Source organism: Vulpes vulpes, chromosome 13 (assembly GCF_048418805.1).
Source record: "Vulpes vulpes isolate BD-2025 chromosome 13, VulVul3, whole genome shotgun sequence".
NCBI lineage: Eukaryota > Metazoa > Chordata > Mammalia > Carnivora > Canidae > Vulpes > Vulpes vulpes.
In genome coordinates, this window is record NC_132792.1 from 109,992,834 (window position 1) to 110,015,560 (window position 22,727).

A 22,727-nucleotide genomic window follows, 5' to 3' on the forward strand; every position below is an offset into this window, starting at 1 on the left:
ATGCTGGTCATGGAGAAAAGGGATTTGGCAAACATTGCTGTTAAGGTAGATTTACTTTGGTGTGGACTTTTCCTAGAGAAATCTTTATTTTAAAACAGATTTCATGACAGAAATTGTTATCTTCACCTATAGTGATAAAGAAGAGAGAGACCTACAGGCAAGAGGCCTGCCGTATTCTCTTAAGACACTATGTTGGTATTTCGAATTCTTCACTATTTGCTTTCTACAATATAAAACTCTAGCTAATTCTCATGCAAACACACTACTTGTGAACAGAGTGTGATTTATACATCTATCTCAACCTTTTTTCCCCTGAAAACCACTTTCTCTACCTGTAGGCCTATCAGCATAACATGGTGGTAAGAAAAAGGCAAAGTTTTTGAGTCCAACAGAAGTGAGAAAGAATCCTGCCACACTCCCTTTCTACCTGGAGGTTCCTGAGCAATCATACTCACTGGTATTGTTTCCTCATCTGGGAATGAGAATCATAAGCATTGTTGTGAAAATTAAAGATAATGTGAGTATGTGTAATGGAACACCATAAACTAGCTAGTTTGGTAGATATTATACTTGTATAATAGATAGTACATTTACATGAATATGACTGATAGAAATAGATCTTTATACACAGCATCTGATTCTTCCTTTGCATATAACATACTAGATGTTATACATGGTATAACATATTATTCCTGCTTTCTTTTTTATGTGTGCAAATCTAAGCTGTCTTTCTAGGTATAACAGTGTCTAATCAGAAGGAAAGGTAGCCATAAACAACTGGGGAGCCACATTTGTGCCTCCCCACGGCTATTAGTCCAGTATTTATTTAAATTTAATGTTTATCCTAAATAGCACTTCCTCCTTGATGTCTTTTTTTTTAAGATTTTATTTATTCATGAGACAGAGAGAGAGAGAGAGAGAGAGGCAGAGACACAGGCAGAAGGAGAAGCAGGCTCCTTGCAGGGAGCCTGATGTGGGACTTGATCCAGGGACTCCAGGACCATGCCCTGGGCTCAAGGCAGGCGCTAAACCACTGAACCACCCAGGGATCCCCCGCCTTGATGTCTTTATTGATACCATGAGTGTTCACAAAGTCTCCCACATTGGATTCCCACAGCACATTTTCATATGTCTATTTTATTTTGATAATTGAACATTTTTTTAATTAACCCATGTCCCATATTACAATTCCCATACACCATCCTCCAAGTAGATTGCAGTCATTTTGAGAACAGGGAATATGTCATACTCCTTTCATAACTGGTAATCTCATGAGCAATACCTATACATTAAAGATGCTTCAACATTTTTGTTCAACTTTATTACAGTGAAAATGTTAGGAATGGGGAATGACACATACATTGCTCTCTAATCACTGTCGGGCCCTCTTTTCATTCCCGGCTATGCGGGATCTGCACCCAACCAGTGACCCATCACTGCAAATACATTTGCCATTGGTTTTTGGTGATTGTGTCACTGTGCCAGAATAGAAAGAACTTTTTCATTCACATGTTCAGTACAATAGGCTCTCCTATTCTGAAGTGGAATAAGTTTCTGAATATGATTGCTTTTGAAGAGCAAAGTTTCTGTAAGAAGAAGCTGGAAAGAATTTGCTCCTGCTCTGACTGCATTTTTTAATCATCACTGTTTGCCCCTCCAGTGCGTCCGCCCATTCCAAAGCCAGGCTCATGATTTTGATCCACCATCGTGGCTAAATACAGTATATCATTTCAGCAGGCTCTTCACATTGTGTTATTGTTAATGATGCTTTTTATTTACCAGAACCATAGGCAATATGATATTACTCTCATTCAGTGAGCCCGGCAGGAGACTTTTTAAAAGTGTAATGCATTTGCTCTAATGTCTCTGATCAGGTGGATCCGGCTTGGAAAAACTCCAAGTTGGATAATTACATTTTTGCTACCTATAATTTCCACCACCCCTTTGAGAGCTCGTAGCATTCTTCTCCTTTCATAATCCACACATGTGTGGTGTTTGCTGAACTCAATTCTAAAAAGAACAGGAAATCAGCCTGGAGTCTTAATCTCCAGGAGGTGAAGGAAGAACAACCAAAATTGGAGAGTTCAAAATGAACACTTCTATATTTGTGATGTCATTGAAGTTTGATGTTCGTGTTCCTCATCCATTCAAAATCCATATCCTGTTTCACTCCTGTCCCATGACTCACCTCTCACTTTGGATAAGCAGTATTCTAACACTATCACAATGTTTTCAATGAGAGGAAGTGATCTAATAAAATCATTCTTACTAAAACATACGTATTGTGCTTGATAACATGTCTGGAGACATTTGAACTTTTAAAAAGACATTTGAACTTTACCATTCCAAACCAGAAAGGGTAAAAGATAACACAGAGGGATGGATTTCCAAGGGCAGAATTTTAGAGCCCATATCCTGTGAGAAAAAAAAATATTCTCAAATGGTGAGTATGATGTACGAAATATGTTAGGGTTTGAAGCTGATGGCCAGAAAAGAATTCTTGAGACATCTCTGGTGCAAAACGGTGCTTTTATTAATGCAAGGGGACAGAAGGAGCTGCACTGGGGTCGTGAGGAATGGCCAATTATATATTTTCAAGTTGGGAGGGGTTTAGGGATAATGTAAGTTTCTAAGGAATTTTGAAAGCAAGGTTCCCAGGACCTTGAGGGGGCTAACTACTGTTGGGAAAAGGTAATTTATTATGGTCTAATAAAACCTGAGTCATGAGACCCTCCAGATGTAAACCGGTGGGCCATATGCTTAGGGGATGATTGCCAACATGTATCTTGGGGAGGAGAGATAAAGGAAGTTTCCAAAGGAATGTTTACAGTTAAAGTAGACTCATAGGATCCTGGGGATCAGGCTAAGATTGCCTTTTGCCCTCAGCAACGTATCAACTTGGAGGCAGCGAAGTCCCTAGAGGAGTGTCATTCTGCCTGGTTCAAGGACTTGTCAATGGGCTATAGATAGTAAGGAAATTTAATAATTTTCTTCTGCCTTTGTTTCTCACATCAAGTATAGCACATGCCCCTTAAGTTCCCTCCTGTGTCCCCACACAAGAATTGCCCTGCCTTTTAAGGTAAAAAGAAATACTAGAGTCTACATTTTATTGTCTCTAATAGGTTATGTTAGCATACAAGACTCTTTGCACATAAGGTGTGACAAGGTCAAGAAGAATGCTTTTAGTTTTTCTAGTATAAGAGGTCCCAGGATTAATTTTTTTTTTTTTAGGGGAAAATCACCTGAAGTTAAGTGATGAAGGCGAATGAATGACTAACGCTGAGTAATAACATCTGAGTACAAAAAGGTTATGACCTTCAGATCCATAAAATAACAAGACTAAACTTTAATCCTGACTGGTAGAATTAGAAGGGTTGCCATGGCAGGGTATCCATCTGTGTATCATAATTACACTAAGGGATAAATTTTAAAGGGAAATGCTTCCTCAAGTTTGTCATGCCCATTTCAGGTGTTTCACATTGGTTCTTTAATGGACGTACACAATATACTCTTACTTCTTTCAGATGCCTTGCTTCCTTTTGAGGACCTGGATGCTCACAGCATCCCTATAGTCCATGTCAGCCCATCCAAACACCTCTTTCAAAGCTCTTCCTCAGAGTCACATGCAGTTTACTATCTAGGCAATTGCTCAGCTGACAATGAGAGCTGACATCACTGTAATGGAGAGGCCTGGCATGTATTTATGGAACATTAATTCAGTCTATAATATTAGAGCTGTCAAAGTCGACTAATGTAGATTTTAATTTATATATTTTCCCTTTTCTCTTCCTGGTCTGCCTTGGATTTGTTGATTCTATGCAGGCTTATGGGGGGAAGGAGGGCGGGCTGTGAAAATTTGCTCTATTCATACCAGATCACCTTTCTTTGCTTTCCTGACGTTACAGACAGACACATACAATGTTTATCTAGAAATGGCTTGAGGCAGGGTTGAGTAGAATGGTGGATTCTTCTGTTACAGTGGACTCAGGGAAGGGTCAAGGTGACTCTTCAGGGAGTTGGCCATATACCAATTTACATCTGGAAGTGATGGTGGTAGTAGACAAGAAGCAATTCTGTCTCTGAAGATCTAGAAGGGGAGCAAATTTTTGGAAGAAGGTAATAACTTAAATTTTAGAAGTGCTGCATTATAGATGTTGGCAAGGCATAAATGGAAACATTCCAAATGAACATACTCAATGGGGAGTGATGCTATTTAAGGTAAGAAGAAAGACGGTATTAGGAGATGCCTCCTTTCTTTGAGTTCCTTTTAAATGCAATCAGTGGACACATGTTTAACTTTGGGGCTTATATTCAAAGTTACCAGTTCTTATGCTCACCTGTGTTCATAGTCCTTGCTCATGAGTTTCCCTGGTCCTTGACTCATTTGGGAAGTAAATTTGGCTCATATTCTCAGCCTAGCATTGTGTGCTTGGAGTGGAGGTTTGGGATAGTATGTCTTTTGAACACTATCATCTCATAAATTCTGGTATTTTCCCTTTGGTTTTAGTACCACAAACACATTCCATTAATGACACATCTGAAATCTTTGTTTTGTAGTGTTTTTATGTTCACGACTCAGAGAAATAAGAGTCCTCCTGGATTTGTTGTTTTTTTAATAAATTCTTTGATTATGTGTCTGTGTTTTTTAAAACACAATTCAACAGCCTAACTTTGGCCATTGCTTTTTTTTTTTTTTTCAGAAATTTTATCCATACATAGATAATCAGTCCTAGTAGATTGGCCACTACTAGTAGTTCTACTACTAGCGCTACTACTAGTCCTACTAGTCTGCTACCTACTAGAGCAAGGGCTGACAAACTCTTCCTTAAAAAAGGCCAGATAATAAATGTTTTGTGCCTTATGGGATATATACATATAAATATTTTATTATATATAAACATTATATGTTATAATATAATGTTATTATAATATATGTTATGTTTATATTTATTTATATATTTATATTTATATATTTTTTTATTTTTTGTGAATCATTCACCTATTCCTCTTTGTATTTTTTTAGTTTGTTTGATTTACAACCCTTTGAAAATGTAAAAAAAACAAAGCAAAATAAAACTTAGCTTGGGTCATTCAAAAAACTTACTGATCCCTATACTAGAGACCAAAGGGAGGAATAAGAATGTATTCTCATTCTGTAAAATGTCAAGAAGACTGAGGAGAGATGATGAATCGACTCTACTAAAAATTAAAGAGGTCAAAGTGGTGATCTTGGAATAAATAATTTTACCAGAACATTGCTTTTTGGAGATAATCACTTTCTGACTTTTCTGTTTTGTTAGTGTGACTTTTATCTTCTACTTCAGTTAGAGTCAGTATATCCCTGGCCTTCTATGAAGAACTTAAATCATCTCAAGTGTCTGTTATTTTCTTTCAAATCAAGCAGAGTGTGTTTAGAGTTCCCCTTTGGAGAATAAATCCATCTTGAGTTGACTTGGGATTGGACTGGACTACCTGAGTAAGTAACGTTTTAGTAAGGCTGTGCACCTGACAAGCTGTGTCATAAGATGACCTTTCAAAATGCTTTTTCACCTCTTGCATTCCATTCTTCTCAAGTGACTATTTTGGATCCTGAAAGATATTATTTTGTCTTTGCAAATTCCTATCAATGGAAAGTATGAACACCATAACCCATGTGTCTGTCACTTGCCTTAGTTATATTAGCCAGCATATCTTTTAAACAAAATGTGCAGAAAATACAATGTAGCAAAGTAAAAGAGAAGAGGGGGGCAGGAATGCCAGAACAGAGAGTGGAAAAAAAAAAAAAAAACAACGAAAAAAATCTCTGACAGTTTCCTTGATTGGGCTTCCTTCAAGATTCTCTCTCTTTTTTTTTTTTTTTTAAGATTTTATTTTTTATTGGAGAGAGAGAGAGAGACAGCACAAGTAGGGGAAAGGGGCAGAGGGAGAGGAAGGAGCAGACTCCTTGCTGAGCAGGGAGCCTGAGATCATGACCTGAGCCAAAGGCAGAGGCTTAACCAACTGAGCCACCCAGGTGCCCAAGAATCTCCATTTCTTAGCAACAGGATTATTGACTACTAAGTATCTTAAACATATACTGATACCCAGGGAGGTCAAGACCTGGAGGGGCTGTGAAGTTTAAGAGATTTTTTTTTCCTACATAGCTATTAAAATAACTGGGTTAATGATAATCTACAGCCAGTCTACTACCTGGGAAATTTCTGTTGTCCTCCATGAAATTCAGAAAAAAAAAGAATGATCTGGAAGGAATAATTTTCTTTCCTAGTTTACTGAATAAACAAGCCAAAAACATATCCCACATATACCCAGCCAGAGAGGACAATTTTCTTGGCTTGATGAAACACCTTCAAACAGAAAAAAAAAACTATGAATTAATAATACTGAATCTCACAGGGCATGATAAAATAATGGTGGTCATCTGTGACTCAAGGGACACTGATTCTTAAAATAGGGGTAAGTAATTTGAAAAAGCTCATTTGAGATTTCTGATACTGTACATTCAGTGTCTCTTTCAGGACTTTGAGTTATTTGTCATCATTTTAAAAATTCAACTAGTGCTTCATGCAGTCTCACAGTTTTCCAGTATTCTTTTGGTGCCTAGCACAGGGCTTGTCCACTCTAGGGATTCGATGGAGATATGTTGACCAAGTGATTAAATTTTATCTCCAAGCTACTCTTGAACCTCATAAATCTCTTCCATCTCAAATTTGTCACTCTGAATACATAAGAAAAGGAAAGGACAATGCACCCCTCTGTGCCCTGCTTTCATAACTCATTGTCCTTGCATCAAGTTACAAAGATTTATTTCTTTTAATCAGCCTTGACCAAACACTCCCTCTAACCAGTTAACCTTTCAGGTTGTTTTCCCCTTGTTTCTGAAAATTTGTCTTTAGCTGTCTTCTCTTAAGGTGTTCTGAAAAATCCAAAGCAATACAGTAGGATAGCCTTGTAAATAGAACCAAAAAATGGTTAACTTCATTAGTATGAATATGAAGAATACTATCTATCCTTCCCCTCCCACACTCTGAACACACACATACACAACAGTCTTCCTTATAGTCATCCATTATGAAATTCCAACTAATAGAGAGATATTCATGATTTGGAGTGCTCCCAGGCTCTGAACAGGTGATTAGCACCTAAAAAAAATGCCTTTCCAAATAGGTGGATATTGAGGACAGAGTTGCCAGAGGAATTTCACAGGGGATAGGAAAAAAGGACAGGAAGCAGGACATGACAATAAATTTTCTTATGACAATATATTTTTAAATATTAATCATTTAAAATGTGTTCTGGTATTTGTATACCACAAATGATATTAAATTTTACATGCCAATATGTTTATGTTTTTTTTTAATTAAGAAAAAAAAAGGAATGTGAAGGCCCTAGAAGCAAACTTTCTGATTCTACAACTATTTTGAGGAAAGAGTATATATGTTTTTTTTAAAGGCCCAATAAAATGGCATTTCTCTGAGTTTGTGTGATGTTAGCTCACTTTGCTCCATCATTTAAAGCTAATAATTTTAGTTGTCTTTGCTGCAGGTCTAAATTTACCTAATTTTCCAGACATTCAAATTCCTATCTATGTTGACCATCTCATCACTCCAAGACATTCCAGGCTAGTTTTTCTTTGTTTTAAGGTCATGTGTTTTCTTGGGATTCCTAAACCCTTAGGGAATATGAGTGACAGTCAAATCAGGGAACATTTTCTTTCTTAACAACAACTAAACTCCAAGAAGATGCTCATCAAATAATTGTGAGGCTTGAAAACATTCAAAAGTCATCATCTTCTGTGATGTGTAGAATAATTAAATGCAACATCAGCATGACATCAGTGGTAGATAATTTCCAGCCGTAAAATGCCATTGTCTCACATTAACTTGAGGGTTGTTGGAGGTTTTTGTCTCCATTTCACCAGACAGAGTACAAAACATTGTGACATGCTTAATATTTCTTCCGCCAAGATGTCCACTCCGATTCCTCACCCTTTACAGAGTTGTTGATTTCATTCTGCATTTAGCTGCCAAAAAAGCGATTGCGTGTGCAGCACCAGTAACAAAGTGAAAATGAATTATGCATCAGAAGGAACTGCATTTGAGTCAAAAAACTTAGACTTCAGCATCTTCAAATTACAATATGATTTAAGAAGGAATACATTTAAGGAGATAGCAATGGACTGAGGTGAAGGGGTCAGCATTGGCCCGGTTTAATATAATTTAGCTTTCAATTATTTATTTTTTAAAGAGCTACTAAGCACACTGAATCTCTTTAATGGCAATGTCAAAAGTATGGAGACTGGAGAAAAGCCATGAATAATAGTGACAGATTGTTATGCATGGTAATGTTATAGGGCCTGCTGCAAATCGAAGCATTCACCAGAGCAGGGAGAGCAAACAAGGAGCAGCCTGCTATGAAAGCGAGGGACATGGCTCCCTTCCCTGAGCAGTGAAGACAGCTGAACTCCACTTCCCATCTAACTGGCTTTGTCAAAAAGGCTACTAAGCCAGTCTGTCTACAAGAATTCTGCACTCCTCTTTTCACAACCAAAACATGTAATCGCCTGTTTAAATTGTCCACCTTTAATTTTATTGACAGTAATATTGATTCAGTAAAATAACCTCATGCATTCTTTGAGCCAGCAGGCAGTTACAAGACCTGGGAGAAGTGTCCCAGAGGACAGGACGCAACAATTTGCTCCTTCTTCAGGAAATTGGTCATCAAGTGAATACATTTGAATGGGGTAACGTAGGAGACAAAATATAGGATATACATGTGTTAAATATAAATGGAAGGTGTTCATTAATACAGGGGAGGAAGGTAGAGATCACAGTGAAGTAGAATCTGAAGGAAGATTAGGAATCCCCATGTTTATCCATCAACTCACCACAGGCCCCACTTCCCTCTGCCCATCATTCACATTTTCTCTATTGCAACAAACAACCCTGACAGAGAAGAAACCCAACCTATGTACTGTGCTTCTCACCCATGGAACAGTAATTCATTTCTTCTGTGGCCCCTGTTCACCTGGGTGATGCATATATCTTTCCATCAAATTGGTCATTCTACCAAACCTAATAGTCTTTTGGATATTAGAATAGTAGGGTTTTTATTCTCTCCCATTCCATCCATTTTTACCTCTCCTCCCCTGTCTTAGAACCACTTGCCTGACCAGCCCAGTCTTCTCTGGCTTAGTGGTAAGCTAACAAAGTCAGTGTCAAATGGGAACAACAACAACAACAACAAAAAACCAAATGGAACAAAAATTGGGTATCAGGAAGGCAGATTTCCTGTCTTGGCTTTTATGTGCTTATTTAGACAATGTTGGGACTTTGTTTCTTCAACTTTTAAGTGAACAGATTGGTTAAATCACTGGTTTAAGTGTGTGTGTGTGTGAGTGTGTGTGTATATATATATATATATATATATATATATATATTTATGGCTTATATATATGGCTTAAACTTTTAGTGGTAGAATATTTTTCTTTCAAAATAATTTTCTTTCATAGACTCCCAAGTATTGAGCAGACAGAAACAGAGGCATGCTAGTTGGGGCAGGATGAGGAGCCCCTGGCACCCAATACCCTTCCTTCTCCTGGCTGAGCTTCCTGAGCTCTGTAGAGTCCAGTGGGTTTTTTTGTTTGTTTGTTTAGGATTTCATTTATTCATTCATGAGAGACACACAGAGAGAGGCAGAGACACAGGCAAAGGGAGAAGCAGGCTCCGGGCGAGGAGCCTGATTCAGGACTCGATCCCAGGACCCCGAGAATCAGGCCCTGAGCCAAAGGCAGATGCTCAACCACTGAGCCACCCAGGCATCCCTGCAGAGTCCAGTCTTAAAATTGACATGATAGCACAATTTCTGAAGTTCTTTGAAGTTCTAAATTTCTTAGATTTCTTGTCATTCCATAAAACATTTTGTTCTAAAGTGTTACTATCTTAAAACTCATTCTACTACCATCTGTGCTTTAAAACAACAACAACAACAAAACACGGAAAGAAGAAAGCCAAAACTAAAGGAATATTTAAGGATATAATTTCTGAGAAAGGGAAGTTAATTGTTCCCAATTGCACATCAAAGTGGTCTAAGACATTGCCTAGCTTGTAGCAGTTAGCAGCTCTACAGAAACTTCAAGCAGAAGAGGAAAGTGTGGGTAAACAATGTGTGTCCACTATTTCACTGACACATCAAGGGAGAATGATCTGTCCCACTGACAGAGACAAGTACCAGGTCGCTGATAGTTTTTACTTGATTTCATTTTGCACACTTGTGTCTGAGGCAGGCAGTGCTTTCATGACTACACAGTCTGTGCATTTCTGTCCTATGGCGAAGATTGCAGGGCATGTGGTTCTGAGAAAACATCACTGCTTAAATATGAAAATACATAACAGCAAGCTGCCAATGGAACAGTGTGTCAAGTGAGGGAGCCAGGGTTTCCTAGTGCCTAAGCTACATGTGATTTTGAAAATACATTATAAAAACAAAGTAACTAAAAATAAATAAAAGAAAACTTGGATGGAAATAATTCTTGCTTGATACCTACAGAAACACACACACACACACACACACACACACACACACACACACACAAGTATTTTTCTGATAAAATATCCAGGGTGGTTAGCTGCTCTACAATAGCAGGTCCCATCCTTTGATTAGCCACACTCTAGGGAGGTCTTTAATATTTTTCAAATGGGAAAATAGAATTTTTAACTCAAAATTACATTCAATCTATTAAATTTTAAAAACTGAAATAGAGACTCTTAAAAACAGAGAACAAACAAGGTTGATGGAGCGACCTGGATGAGGAATGGGCAGATAGGTATTAAGAAGGGTACTTGTAATGAGCATTAGGTGTAAGTCACTGAATTCTACTCCTGAAACCAACATTGCATCGTGTTAACTAACGAGAACTTAAGCAAAAAATTGAAAAGGAAAAGAAAACCTCTAAAATATATGAGATTACATGAGAATGAGAAATGAAAATTATATTTCAGGAAAATAGTGTTAGGAAAAAATGGGGCTGAAAGCAAAATGAAGTATTTTGTCTTCAAGAAAGCCAGAGATCTGCTGATTTCAAGGTTTGCAGTTTAGCTTTCTCCAGTTTGACTGGAGTTTGAGATTTAACTTTCAATATATATATTTTTAATCATCATGTTGTCCCTTCTCTTCAATCAATAGTGCAACCCTCTCCTTCTTGGGGAAAAAAATAAAAGAAGAGAATATGAGCAGAACTATTCTGTTGCAAGCCTGTGCCACCACTCCAATGCCCTCTCCTACAAATCTGAGGCTTTAGAAAAGGCTAGAAGCTTTATTTTGGGCTAACAATCAAATAATTAGCTAACTGTTAAAGGGTTAACTAGTGATAGTGTAACCTCTTGCCTCTCCTTCTTTAAAGAGTAACTGAAAAATAAAAGTTAATTATGACTGAGTAAAAGAAAAACACATTGAAATAAGTAAAAAGAAATACAAGAATCCTACCTTATTTGTATTTCACTCTCCAGTTTCAGTTACCCTACTTCAGCTGTGTTCCAGAAGCAGATGATCCTACTGACATAATAGTAGAAGGTCAATATTAGCCTCCTAATACCATCTCACAATGCCCACGTCATTCACCTCACTTTATCTCATCACATAGGCATTTTGTCCTCTCATATTATCACAAGGAAAAGAAGGGACAGTAATGAGATATAATAGGTAATATAAGATATTTGAGAGAGAGAAAATGAGAGAGGCCATACTCATTTAACTTTTACTGAAGCCTATCTTATTTTATTACTGTTGTTGTTAATCTCTTGCTGTGCCTAATTTCTAAATTAAACTTGGTTATCGGTGATTGTATATGGGAAAACATAGTATACCTAGGGCCTAGTACTATCTGAGGTGTCAGGAATCCACTGGGGGTGTTGGAAAATATTTTCCACAGGTAGCAGGGGACTGCTGTATATGTGTTTGTGGGGATGCGTATGAGGCAGTGAGAGAGAGAGAATGCTTTGGTCTTAATCACCTGATTCTTAGAATTTAATGTAACCTGTCAAAGGTAGCCTCAGTTAGAGTTAGGGGTAATTTGGGATCATCACTGGGTTGGTAGGGTCTAGGTAATATTATCCATGATTGTCATGAATGCCACATTACTTTTTCTATTAAACAGAGCAACCAACTCTACATAATGATGACAGTCATCTGATTGATCTTGACATGTGGGAGAGATGCCACTATTCATACTGAGTAATCATCATGTAATATAAAAGCCAAAAGAATATATGGCAGGATATCAAATGACCAATCTGATTTCTCTGGTCTCTCTTTGTAACACATTTCCCACTCCTTGGACTAGGACCAAGGAAGAGGTTATGAGAGAAGAAATCCACCTTGTTTTGCTTTCTTTCATTTTTATATACACCTTGTTCAGAAAGTTTTGTTGTGTTTTATAGCATGGGTGGAGATGCCCCTTCCCAAGTCACATTGACATTCAGCCTGACAGGTGGATAGCACTTAATTAGTCCCAAGAATCTGCTTGTTAGAGAACACTTTGTTGTTTCAGAGTCACAATGGCAGAAAGACAGTCTCTTGGTACTGTTATAAAATTCTTAAACATGAGCACATAATTTAGGAAGGGGTTGTGTCACCATATTCAAAATAGGAAGCCTATCTGGAAGCATAAATCTGGCCACTGAATTTGGCAGACAACTACAAAAGAAACCAAAATATTTATCTGATTTTGTGATATTGGTTGTCTTTTTCTTGTGATGATATAAATGTAAGAAGTTAGATCACTGAAGGACATGAATGTACAATTCTTTCAAATACAGACTTAAAATAAACTATGGAATTTTCTAAACAAATTTTAAGAAGCTATAGAATTTTGTAAACAAAGTCAAATGCCATTTCTTCTAAGAAAGTAAGAGGAGAGACAATAATATAAGTGGAGGAACTTTAAGGTTACACGTGCTTTTGGGTAAAGCATACGGCCCTTCCCTTGCCAAAGAGTTGTTTTGTTTTCTTCCTATCTTAAAAAAATTCTCCATGAAGAGATTTATTCACAGTGTCACAAACTGCCAGATTTGCATCTCCACTCCATATTCAAAATCTCCCCTCTTCAGATTAGGGACCAATTTTCATTCTCCAACAGCTCCTTTCCCATAAACACGTGAAGAGAATTCACCTATTTGTATGGGGCATTTCACATGCAAATCTAACTAGTCAACAGCACAGCGGACACTGATTAGTTACAGATATTAATCATGAGGACTTTTAAAGTTGGTGAAGCAGACAGTATCCTTCCTTGTCAGTCTTAAGGATGTCAGAGGTAGTCTGTCGCTGTGATACTCCTGGTAGTGGGAAGGACCATAGGTGCTGAAGTCTTGGAATCCAAGCTCTGGAAATGGATTATCATGAGATGGCAACATTGAACATTGAAAAGTTTTGTTCTTTTTGGTCCTTGGGAAATTGATGGGGGCCAGAAGGGGGGTGTGACAATGGTACCTTTCCACTTTTGCTCTTTCTAGGGCTTGTTTCACTAGCATATTTTTAAAAAGTCCCTTGAATGTAGATGGCTCCTTCCTGCTGAGCTAGTCAAAGTGCTTTACATATATTATCTCTCATTTGTCCTCCTCTAATCCTCAGTGTTTGATAGATGTCAAAGGAATCAAAGGAAGTTCCTTTTTTTTTTTAATTTGTAGGGGAAATGAGGGTTACAAGATTGAAAGTACAGATGAGCAATATTCCAAGATGCCATCCAGCTTTTCCCTTATAACCCAAGAAAAAAAGAAAAATATTTTCTTTGATTACTAGTGTTCACCAGAAGCTAACTATTCTTTCTTTCCTAAACCTGAAAAAGCTATACTTCTCATTTTTCTTGCTGACCCCTCAGCCTTGTGGATTGTCCTGGCTAATGAAAAGTGAGCGAAAGTGGGTACTATGGAGGAGAGACATCCTTGCCCTGAAACAAAACATACACACACTGACACACACACATACACACGCGCATGCGTGCATGAATGTGCACACCCATGCACATGCACACACATGCACAGGGTATCTGTGAAAGAGAAATATGGAGTCATGAAGATTTGGGGTTATTTGTTGCATCAGTATAAACTTAGCCTATTCTCACTAATTCATCTTGTTTGGGTAATACTTAAACACAACAAAATTATAACAATCTGCTACTTAAAATTTTATTGGAATCACAGTGTATACAAATGGACAAAAAAGCACATTCTCATCAGGCAAATAAGTTAATTCTTATAATGTAGATTTCAAATCAATGAAGTAAGTATATGTTGCTACAGGGTATTATTCCTAGTACTTTTCTATATTAAAAGTAATAAATTGTACTGATTTTTCTTAATGTGAAAATAATGCATGTAAATTAAAAATAATTATAGAATACAAGAAAGCACAATGAGGAAAATGAAAATAATCTATTGTCCTGCATCCAGAGATAACCACTGTTATTATTCAGAGGCATTTTTTAGTAATTTTTAGCAAAATGAACATTGGTGGCAGTTGTTGTTACACCTTTTCTGGTTCCTGTAAGAAGTACTACATAGATGAAAAGACAGCAGGAGAGAAAGCTGTCCACCGAATTCTGGTGCTGGTTGGAACACTAACTAGCTATGAGACTTTGGCAAACCTTTTAATAGGCACTAAGTCCCATTCTTTTTTGGCATTTCTATCTCACAATTCTGTCCCTTTCCATGAGATTCCAATTTTATAACCTTTGTTTCAGCTTTTATTATTTGGCTTTGAGTCAATTCACTAAAAACAGTTAGTTGAAAGTAGATTCACCAAAAAATGATCCATTTCCCAAATGACCATTTCACCAAATTTGTAACAGATTAAAAATGAATCTTTAACAATTTTACTAGTTATATTCAGTAATAGATATTGTCACAAAAGTATATTTTATCATCAGTAATAAAATTTTTGGCATTTTGTTTTCTGCTTTATTCCCTTCACATTGTTGCTGAAACTAGTAGTATCTACCTGTCTTTTAATTCATTTTCTGTTTGTCGCTCTATCCTGTTTAGCATGAGAATTATTGTAATTTTCAAATAGCCTAATACTTTAAAAAAATGCATTTATATTTAATGCACTTCAAATCTGTGGTTGTAATCTTAAGAAGGATATAGTAATTATTCCTGAAATTACCTGCTTCCTCTTTTGTGTTTTTTTTTTTTTTTAATTTTTATTTATTTATGATAGTCACAGAGAGAGAGGCAGAGACACAGGCAGAGGGAGAAGCAGGCCCCATGCACCGGGAGCCCACGTGGGATTTGATCCCGGGTCTCCAGGATTGCGCCCCGGGCCAAAGGCAGGCGCCAAACCGCTGCGCCACCCAGGGATCCCCCTGCTTCCTCTTTTGAATGATTGAAATCTTTTTTGTTGGAGTTTAGTGCAAACTTATAACAAATAAAATTAGTCTCTCTTTGCTATCATCCAAAATTCAGTAACTTCTAATGTGTGAGAATATTCCTGGTTATTTCTTTCAAATACTTTTGAAACTAAAAAGTAATTAAATTTAACATTTAATTTAAAGTAAAATGAATTTTAAATTTAACATAATTAAATCTCGTTAAAATTTTAAGTTTAAATTTATATTCATATAATTAAAATTCAATTGTTCCAATTCATTTAAATTTAAGAAAAATTTTAATTTAGTTGCGCATCAACATTAATTTTACTTTATTTTAATCCAGCATTTAAATGTAGCAGTATTAATTTGACCATTAGAATTATAACATCCAAGCTAATAGGCTATTTTAGGAATTAGAAATAAAATCTAAAAGTGTTTAAAAATTTCAAAAGTTATTAAGATTTTCAAAAGCTATTAAAAAATTCAAAATCTATTCAAGCCTTCTCAAAACAAAAGAAAATAGCTAAGACTATCCAAGCGAAATGTGAAAATCTTAATTAAGAAGATGTTTTCTGTATTTTTCAAGGAGACCTGTTAAAAGATAAATTGAGGCATATTACAAATGTTGAGTTTATCTGAGCAAAACTGATCCAGGCAGCTCCAAACTGGCAGTGGTTAGGGGTGCTCCACTGACAGGAGCTCAGGAAAAAGCATTTAGACTTATAGAAAAGGCAGAAGGAAAGTAAGGAAATTGTTGACTCGCTCTAGCTTAAAGCCTAGTTGGCTATTTGTGATTGGTTGTCCCCAGCATTTTGATTTTGTAATCTTAAGGCATGTACAGACTTAGATTTTGTTTTTCCTACACTGTGAGGAAAAGATTTTGTTTTTCCTACACTGTGAGGCTGTGAGGACATTAGAGTGTCTTCAGTCTAATGGCCTCCACATTTAATCAATTTAACAATGTTGATCTGTTTTATATTTTTTATTGTGTATAGGTTTATTTCACTACATTTTGTTAATATTTCAACTTCAGTTAATATTCAGAAAAAATGGATTGAATTATTATAAATCTAAATTTAAATTCCTTTTAAAACTTCTGGAAAATGCAAATAAAACCATTAACACATTCTACACTGGGTTTAATGGATTCTTAACTGAATTACTTCACTAGTTTCTTCTCTAGTCACCAACATCCTTAAGACCAAAATATATCACCAAGTGATTAACCATCAAACAAAATAGAAAAGAACAACAGCAGCAACAGTGAAACTCAATCCGGTTGTTTTCAGTTCTTATCGAATAAAGCACAATATAGGACAAAATGTTTTGGACCATTTTGATAATCTGTTATTTAATCGTGCAGAACTGCTTCCCCATCTAAAGTGGTTTGCCTCATGTACATATTGTTCTTACCTGGTTTAAAAATTTTACTCATCACATTTATTCAACAGATTTTTGTGTAAGAGGCCCTTCTATATCAGGTATAGTTCCTGGTGGTTGGAGACATGCGCTCTGTTTACTAGGGGCTTGTGGTCAATTGTGGAGACAAAACAATAAACAAATAGCAAAATTGCTATACTATGTTTTCTGCTTTAACTGAAGTTAATTACAAAGCACTACAGTTAAACAGTGAAGAAGCAGCAAAAACTACTGCCCAACAAAGCCCTCCATTTCCCCGTGTTCATTGACTCCTTTCAGGGCATCATCCTTATCACATTCAGGCATTTTGGACAACTTGCTCCTCTAACTTGCTCCTTCCTTGGCATATTTGTACTTCTTTTTGCCTTTCTCTTGTTCAGGGATGCTCTTCCTGTTATCCTTTTGAATGTCACCACTGTACAGACCCCCTCTAAATTAGCCAGCATCCCACTTTAGTTAATCTCTATTTTAGCACTGTGCTTCATCCTTTAATAATATGGATAATGCTTACCATTACCTGTAAGTCACTTGTTTGGTTCACTTGTTTACTTATTTATTATCTATCTTCCCCAGCTGGAATTTAAGCTCCACTAGGAGAGTGATATTTTCTTGTTTTTATCTATTGTTTCCAGAGATATTAGCCCATAATTGGCATTTTATATTTGTTGGATGATTAATTTCTCTATGCATCTATTTATTTACCTATATATTCATTTATTCAATACACATTTGGTGAGCACATATTATATGTAAGACTTTTTCTTTTTTTTCTTTCTTTCTTTCTTTCTTTCTTTCTTTCTTTCTTTCTTTCTTTCTTTCTTCTTTCTTTCTTCTTTCTTTCTTTCTCTCTCTTTCTTTCTTTCTCTTTCTTTCTTTCTTTCTCTTTCTTTCTTTCTTTCTTCTTTCTTCTTTTTCTTTCTTTTTTGACATGGGGGAATAGGAGTAAACACAAAGGCAAAATTTCTGTCCTTACTAATGCTGCAGTCCAGGCATGGAGACAAACATAAAACAAAGAGACGTGATAAGATAACATTTAAGATGGTGATAAGTGGTGTGGAGAAAAATAGGACACAGAAGAATGGGTTTCATTTGGAAAGGAGTTGTCATGTTATATATACCAATAAAGGAAAAGCATAAGTAGAATATGACATTTGAGCATAGCCCTGAAGGAAGTGAAGAAGTACTCCCTATGATTAAAATGAGAAGCACATTGTAAGTTTTGAATAGGAGTGGGGTAATCTGACTCTTATTTTATAAAAATCATTTTGGCATTATCAGCATAGGTTAGGAGAGGCAGTCAGGTTCTTGATATATTTTGAAGTTACAGCATGTGGCATTTGTTGATGGCATTAATGTACAATGTAGAAAAAGAAAGGGGACTTAGGTTGACTTTTAGATTTTTTGACCTGACCCCTTGGGAGGGCAGAATTGCCAGTTATTGAGATTAAAATCTATGGGAAAAACAAGTTTGGAGTAGAGGGAATAATTGGGAATAAGTTTGGGGCATGTTAAGTTAAAAATGTCTGTATGACATCCAGGTGGAAAAACAAATAGACATTTGGATATAGAAATTTGGAATTCAGGGAATTCATCTGTCCTTCTTAATAAATATTTGCTGATTATATATGCTACATCAGAAACCGTGATATGTGTTGTAATTACTTATTTGAAAAAGACACACTCCCTATCTTTTAGGAATTTTCACTTAAAGTGGAAAAAAAAACACAGGTATTTCCAAATAATGTGGGATAAAGGTTTTCATGATGCTGCAGGAATATGTAGAGGTGAGAGGAAAGGTGATATGATAGGTCTTATTTGCCATTAGGTTAAGAAATAATTCCTGGAAGTGTTGAATTGCAGAGCCCTAAGTATGTGTAAGAGTTAGTTAGTCAAGAGAGGGATCTAGAATGTTCCTTGCTGATTTTCAAAATAATTCTCATATCATTTTATTTCTCAGATTCATGTAGTTAATTATTATTTTCAAATGGGCAATAAATTTTCAAATCCATTTACGCAAGATTTTTTTTTAAGTTTCACATAAGCATGTGTGTATGTGTGTGTGTGTGTGTATATATATATATATTTTTTTTTTCCTTGAGACCAGTATCATTCCTTTTCATATGGTCTCTCCCATTTCTGTGATACATTCCCATAAATCCATTCCAGGGTAATGTGTTATTTTGAAATAAAGCAAAACAAAAAGAAAATGGATTTGGCTTTGGGAGTTGTGTTTACAAAGGAAATTCTTCAAGACAGGATGTATTACACATATCATGAAATAACGTACATACATTTATGGAAAGTTATCCTTATTCTGCATTCTGACTTTGTAATTTTCTAAAAATTTTAATTTTATATGCATTATTATATATGTAATTACAATATAGTAAATTAGTGTGGTGGTGTGCCAGATTCTCTTCCAGGACCCAAGTCTCATTTTCCTGGCTCCAGAAGCATTTTCTTCCCTGAAGTTGCCCTATGATGAAGGAGTCTATCTCCCATGTTAGCACTGCTCCCCAGGGGCAGCACACATCCAGTGGCTATTCAGTGTCAGAGTACTGAGGCCTATCTCAGGAGCTGGAGCCAAGACATGTCCGAAGAACCACATCAGCTCCAGAAGTCTCCATGAGGTTGGCTGAAGGCTCTGTTGAAACTGCATCAGAATTTGACTTCTCCTTCAATTCAACTCTGCTTCCCTCACTCCCTTAATTTTTTGTTCCTAAAGATGTCATGCAATAAACCTTTGGTAAACAAATTTCTAGCTTGGAGTCTATTTCCTGTTAATTTTCTGTGATAAAACAGCATTATTTACACAATCTGCAGTATAGGCTGTTGTAGCAAATAGCAGTTAAACTCCCCAATTAGAATTAAGAATGTCTCCTTTGCTAGAAGTGCTATTATAATTTTGGACGAACTCAATACAAATATCCTTAATTTCCAAATCCTGCCAAGCTCACATGTACCCTAAATTGTGAGAAGGCAGACTATGTTTGGATTTTGATTCTCAATTCCTCATCACTAGATGAATGAGTAGATGAATGTATAATGACTGAAGGGAGAGAATGACCTATATCATCCAGATCAAAGACCTGCCAAGTACTGCCATTGGTTTTTGAGTTGCTCAGCAGTTTTCTGAAATTTTGGAACTCAATTGGGCATCCTCTTTAAGAAGGACACTTAGAGAGATTCCAAAATAGGAGAAATATGATTCAGATTATGGAGGGCTAAGCAGCCAATCTCACGTACATAAAAGATTAAAAGAAGTACATTTAACACCAAGAAAATTAAGTCACATTGGACATACAAAGATACAAGGAATGGAAATTATAAAGCTATATCTCCTGCTTATTTGCAGCAGAGCTGTCTCAACAATTAAAAATAATATATCCTGTGAGGTTTTTGAATGCACAGGACAAACTGGAGTGAAAGTGACCAGAAGTCAGGGATATTGTAGAAGAGACACATGCTCTATGTTGAGGTGCAAACATCAGACGGCCAAGGACTTGTCCTTCTCTGATTTTGCAGCATTTGTAGAGTTAGACAAGAAAGGGTCTCAATTTGAAGTTCAGATCTAAAGAACATGGTAATCTATACAGAAACATGTGCACCAAATATATTCATGTGAAATAAATGGATACTAGTTTGATAGTTGTAGATATGGATATAGATGCTGTATTTATAAGACAGCATTATAGCTTTAGTTAATTTATTTTTACTGTTTTAGAGAATTACATTGTATGCATGTAGGACAATGTATTTATCATTTTCTATGTGGAAAGGCCAAATACTTTTTGTTAGTACACCCAATGCTGTTATGTATATTTTTGCCCCTGTCAAAGTGCACATGTGAAAGAATTTCTCTGGGATAAATAACTAAGAATGACATGGTTAAGTCTCAAAGTGTGAGAATTATCGTTTTTAGTAGAAAATGCCAAATTATTTGCCAAAGTCATTTTTCAATATTCAGTCCCCCCAGCAATATGCAAAAACCACTGGCCTTCAGGCAGCATCGACACTTGCCTGACTTGATTTTCTAACAGTGTGTTGGTACTGCAACATACCTCCATAGAGATTTTACATTTCGCTGTGCTGATTATTGACAAATTGAAGTTCTTTTCATGGGATTATGTAATATCTCTCCTTCCTCTTCTGAGAAATGCCAACTAGTTGACCATAGTGTGTGTGTGTGTGTGTGTGTGTGTGTGTAGGTGTGTGTGTGTGTAGGTGTAACAAAAATCTTCTCTAAATAAACCAAAAAATCTTAAAATCATCTATTTTTTTAAAGATTTTATTTATTCATGAGAGAAATAGAAAGGCAGAGACACAGGCAGAGGGAGAAGCAGGCTCCATGCAGGGAGCCTGATGTGGGACTCGATCCCAGGACTCCAGGATCATGCCCTGGGCTGAAGGCAGGCAGTAAACTGCTGAGCCACTCAGGGATCCCCACTAAAATCATCTTCTTATTAAGAGAAGTTCTTTATGTATTCTAGATCTAATATTCATTAATTGTATATGTTTAAAATATCTTCCTCCAGTTTGCATTGTGTCTTTATTTGCTTAATGACCTTTTGGAGAAATTGAAATGTTAAGTTTAATGTATTCATGTTTATTTATCTTTTGTGGGTTGCATTTATTAAGTTTTATTTAAGGAATTATTTTTTTAGGCCAAGGTCTTTAAAATATCCTTTTATATTATCTTGTAATTTTGTCTTTATAATTTGGACACTTATGTTTAAATTTTTAACCTAGCTCAGTGATTACTATTAATAGTGTGAGGTAGAGATTTGAATACATTTTCTATGGATCAGTGATTGTTGTGGAAAAATTTATTAAAGATGTTTTTTCCCTACTACCTAGCAGTGTACCTGGTCATTAACCAACTTTCCCCTAGACCTGGGTCTGTTTCTAACTTTGTAGTATTTCTTTTCTTTTATTATTTTGCCTCCATTTTCCCCATGGATGAATTACTTTGACTTTACAATAATTATTTATATTTGGGAATGTCTTAACGATTCTTGATGTCTGGAATGTACTGTTTATTGTTTATTTTTGTACTTTGCTCTTGCATACATTTTTAGAACCAACTTATCATTAAAAAAAAGCCCTGCTGGGATTTTTATTATAATTGTGTTGAAGTTATAGTATATTTGGGGGAAATTACATTTTTTCAACTTTGTATCCTTTTATCTGTAAGCACTGTATATAACTCCATTTATTTAAATATTTTCTAATATCTTCTAATAAAGGTCTATACTTTTTTTTCATAAGACTTTACAAAGTCTGTATTTTTTTAAAAGTCATATTAATTATTTTCAATTTTTGGTGGTATGGTGTGATTTTTAATTTTTTACATTTTTAATATACCTATTTTACAGAAATGCAATTTATTGCATATATTTATTTTATATCCAGCAATTTCCTAAGTTATCTTACTGATATTTTTCATAGCCAAATGTCCTTAGAAATGGTAATCTGGCCATTTTAAAGGAAAGTTTAAAAGCCTATGAAAAATAGAGGCAAAAAAGAAGAAAGCATGAAGATATGTAAGCGCTCCAGCCAACATCATTCCAGTGATGGGAAAAAAATTACAATAAAATCCTTATGAATGGATTTTTACAAATCCAGCTTTTGTGTTTTTCACTGGGATGTGTCTACTGCTAAGAAACTGTGTTCTGCCTTGTTCAGATACCAGGTTCTTTTCTTGCTGGAATGATGCTTTGGGGTTTATGATAGATAGAAAAGTAAAATCTAACACCTTTCCCCCCACATCCATCCCTACTTCAAAAGAAACTGCTCTGTTTGATCCTCTTCCTGAAGTTCCTATTGACAGGGCATCAATCATTTTATTTGTATACCACTTTTCACAGCACTAAAAGTGCTTCACAGAACTAGTAACATCCCAGTTCCCAACACAGACTAACAAATTATTTGTTCAAAAGGCAAGCTT

At 36.0% G+C, this 22,727-nt stretch overlaps 1 long non-coding RNA gene across 3 annotated transcripts in view; it reads right to left on the minus strand.

The window, feature by feature from the left end:
* The window catches only part of LOC140594954 (uncharacterized), a 312,365-nt gene that overhangs the window by 135,143 nt on the left and 154,495 nt on the right, over positions 1-22,727 (minus strand). The window lies entirely within an intron of this gene.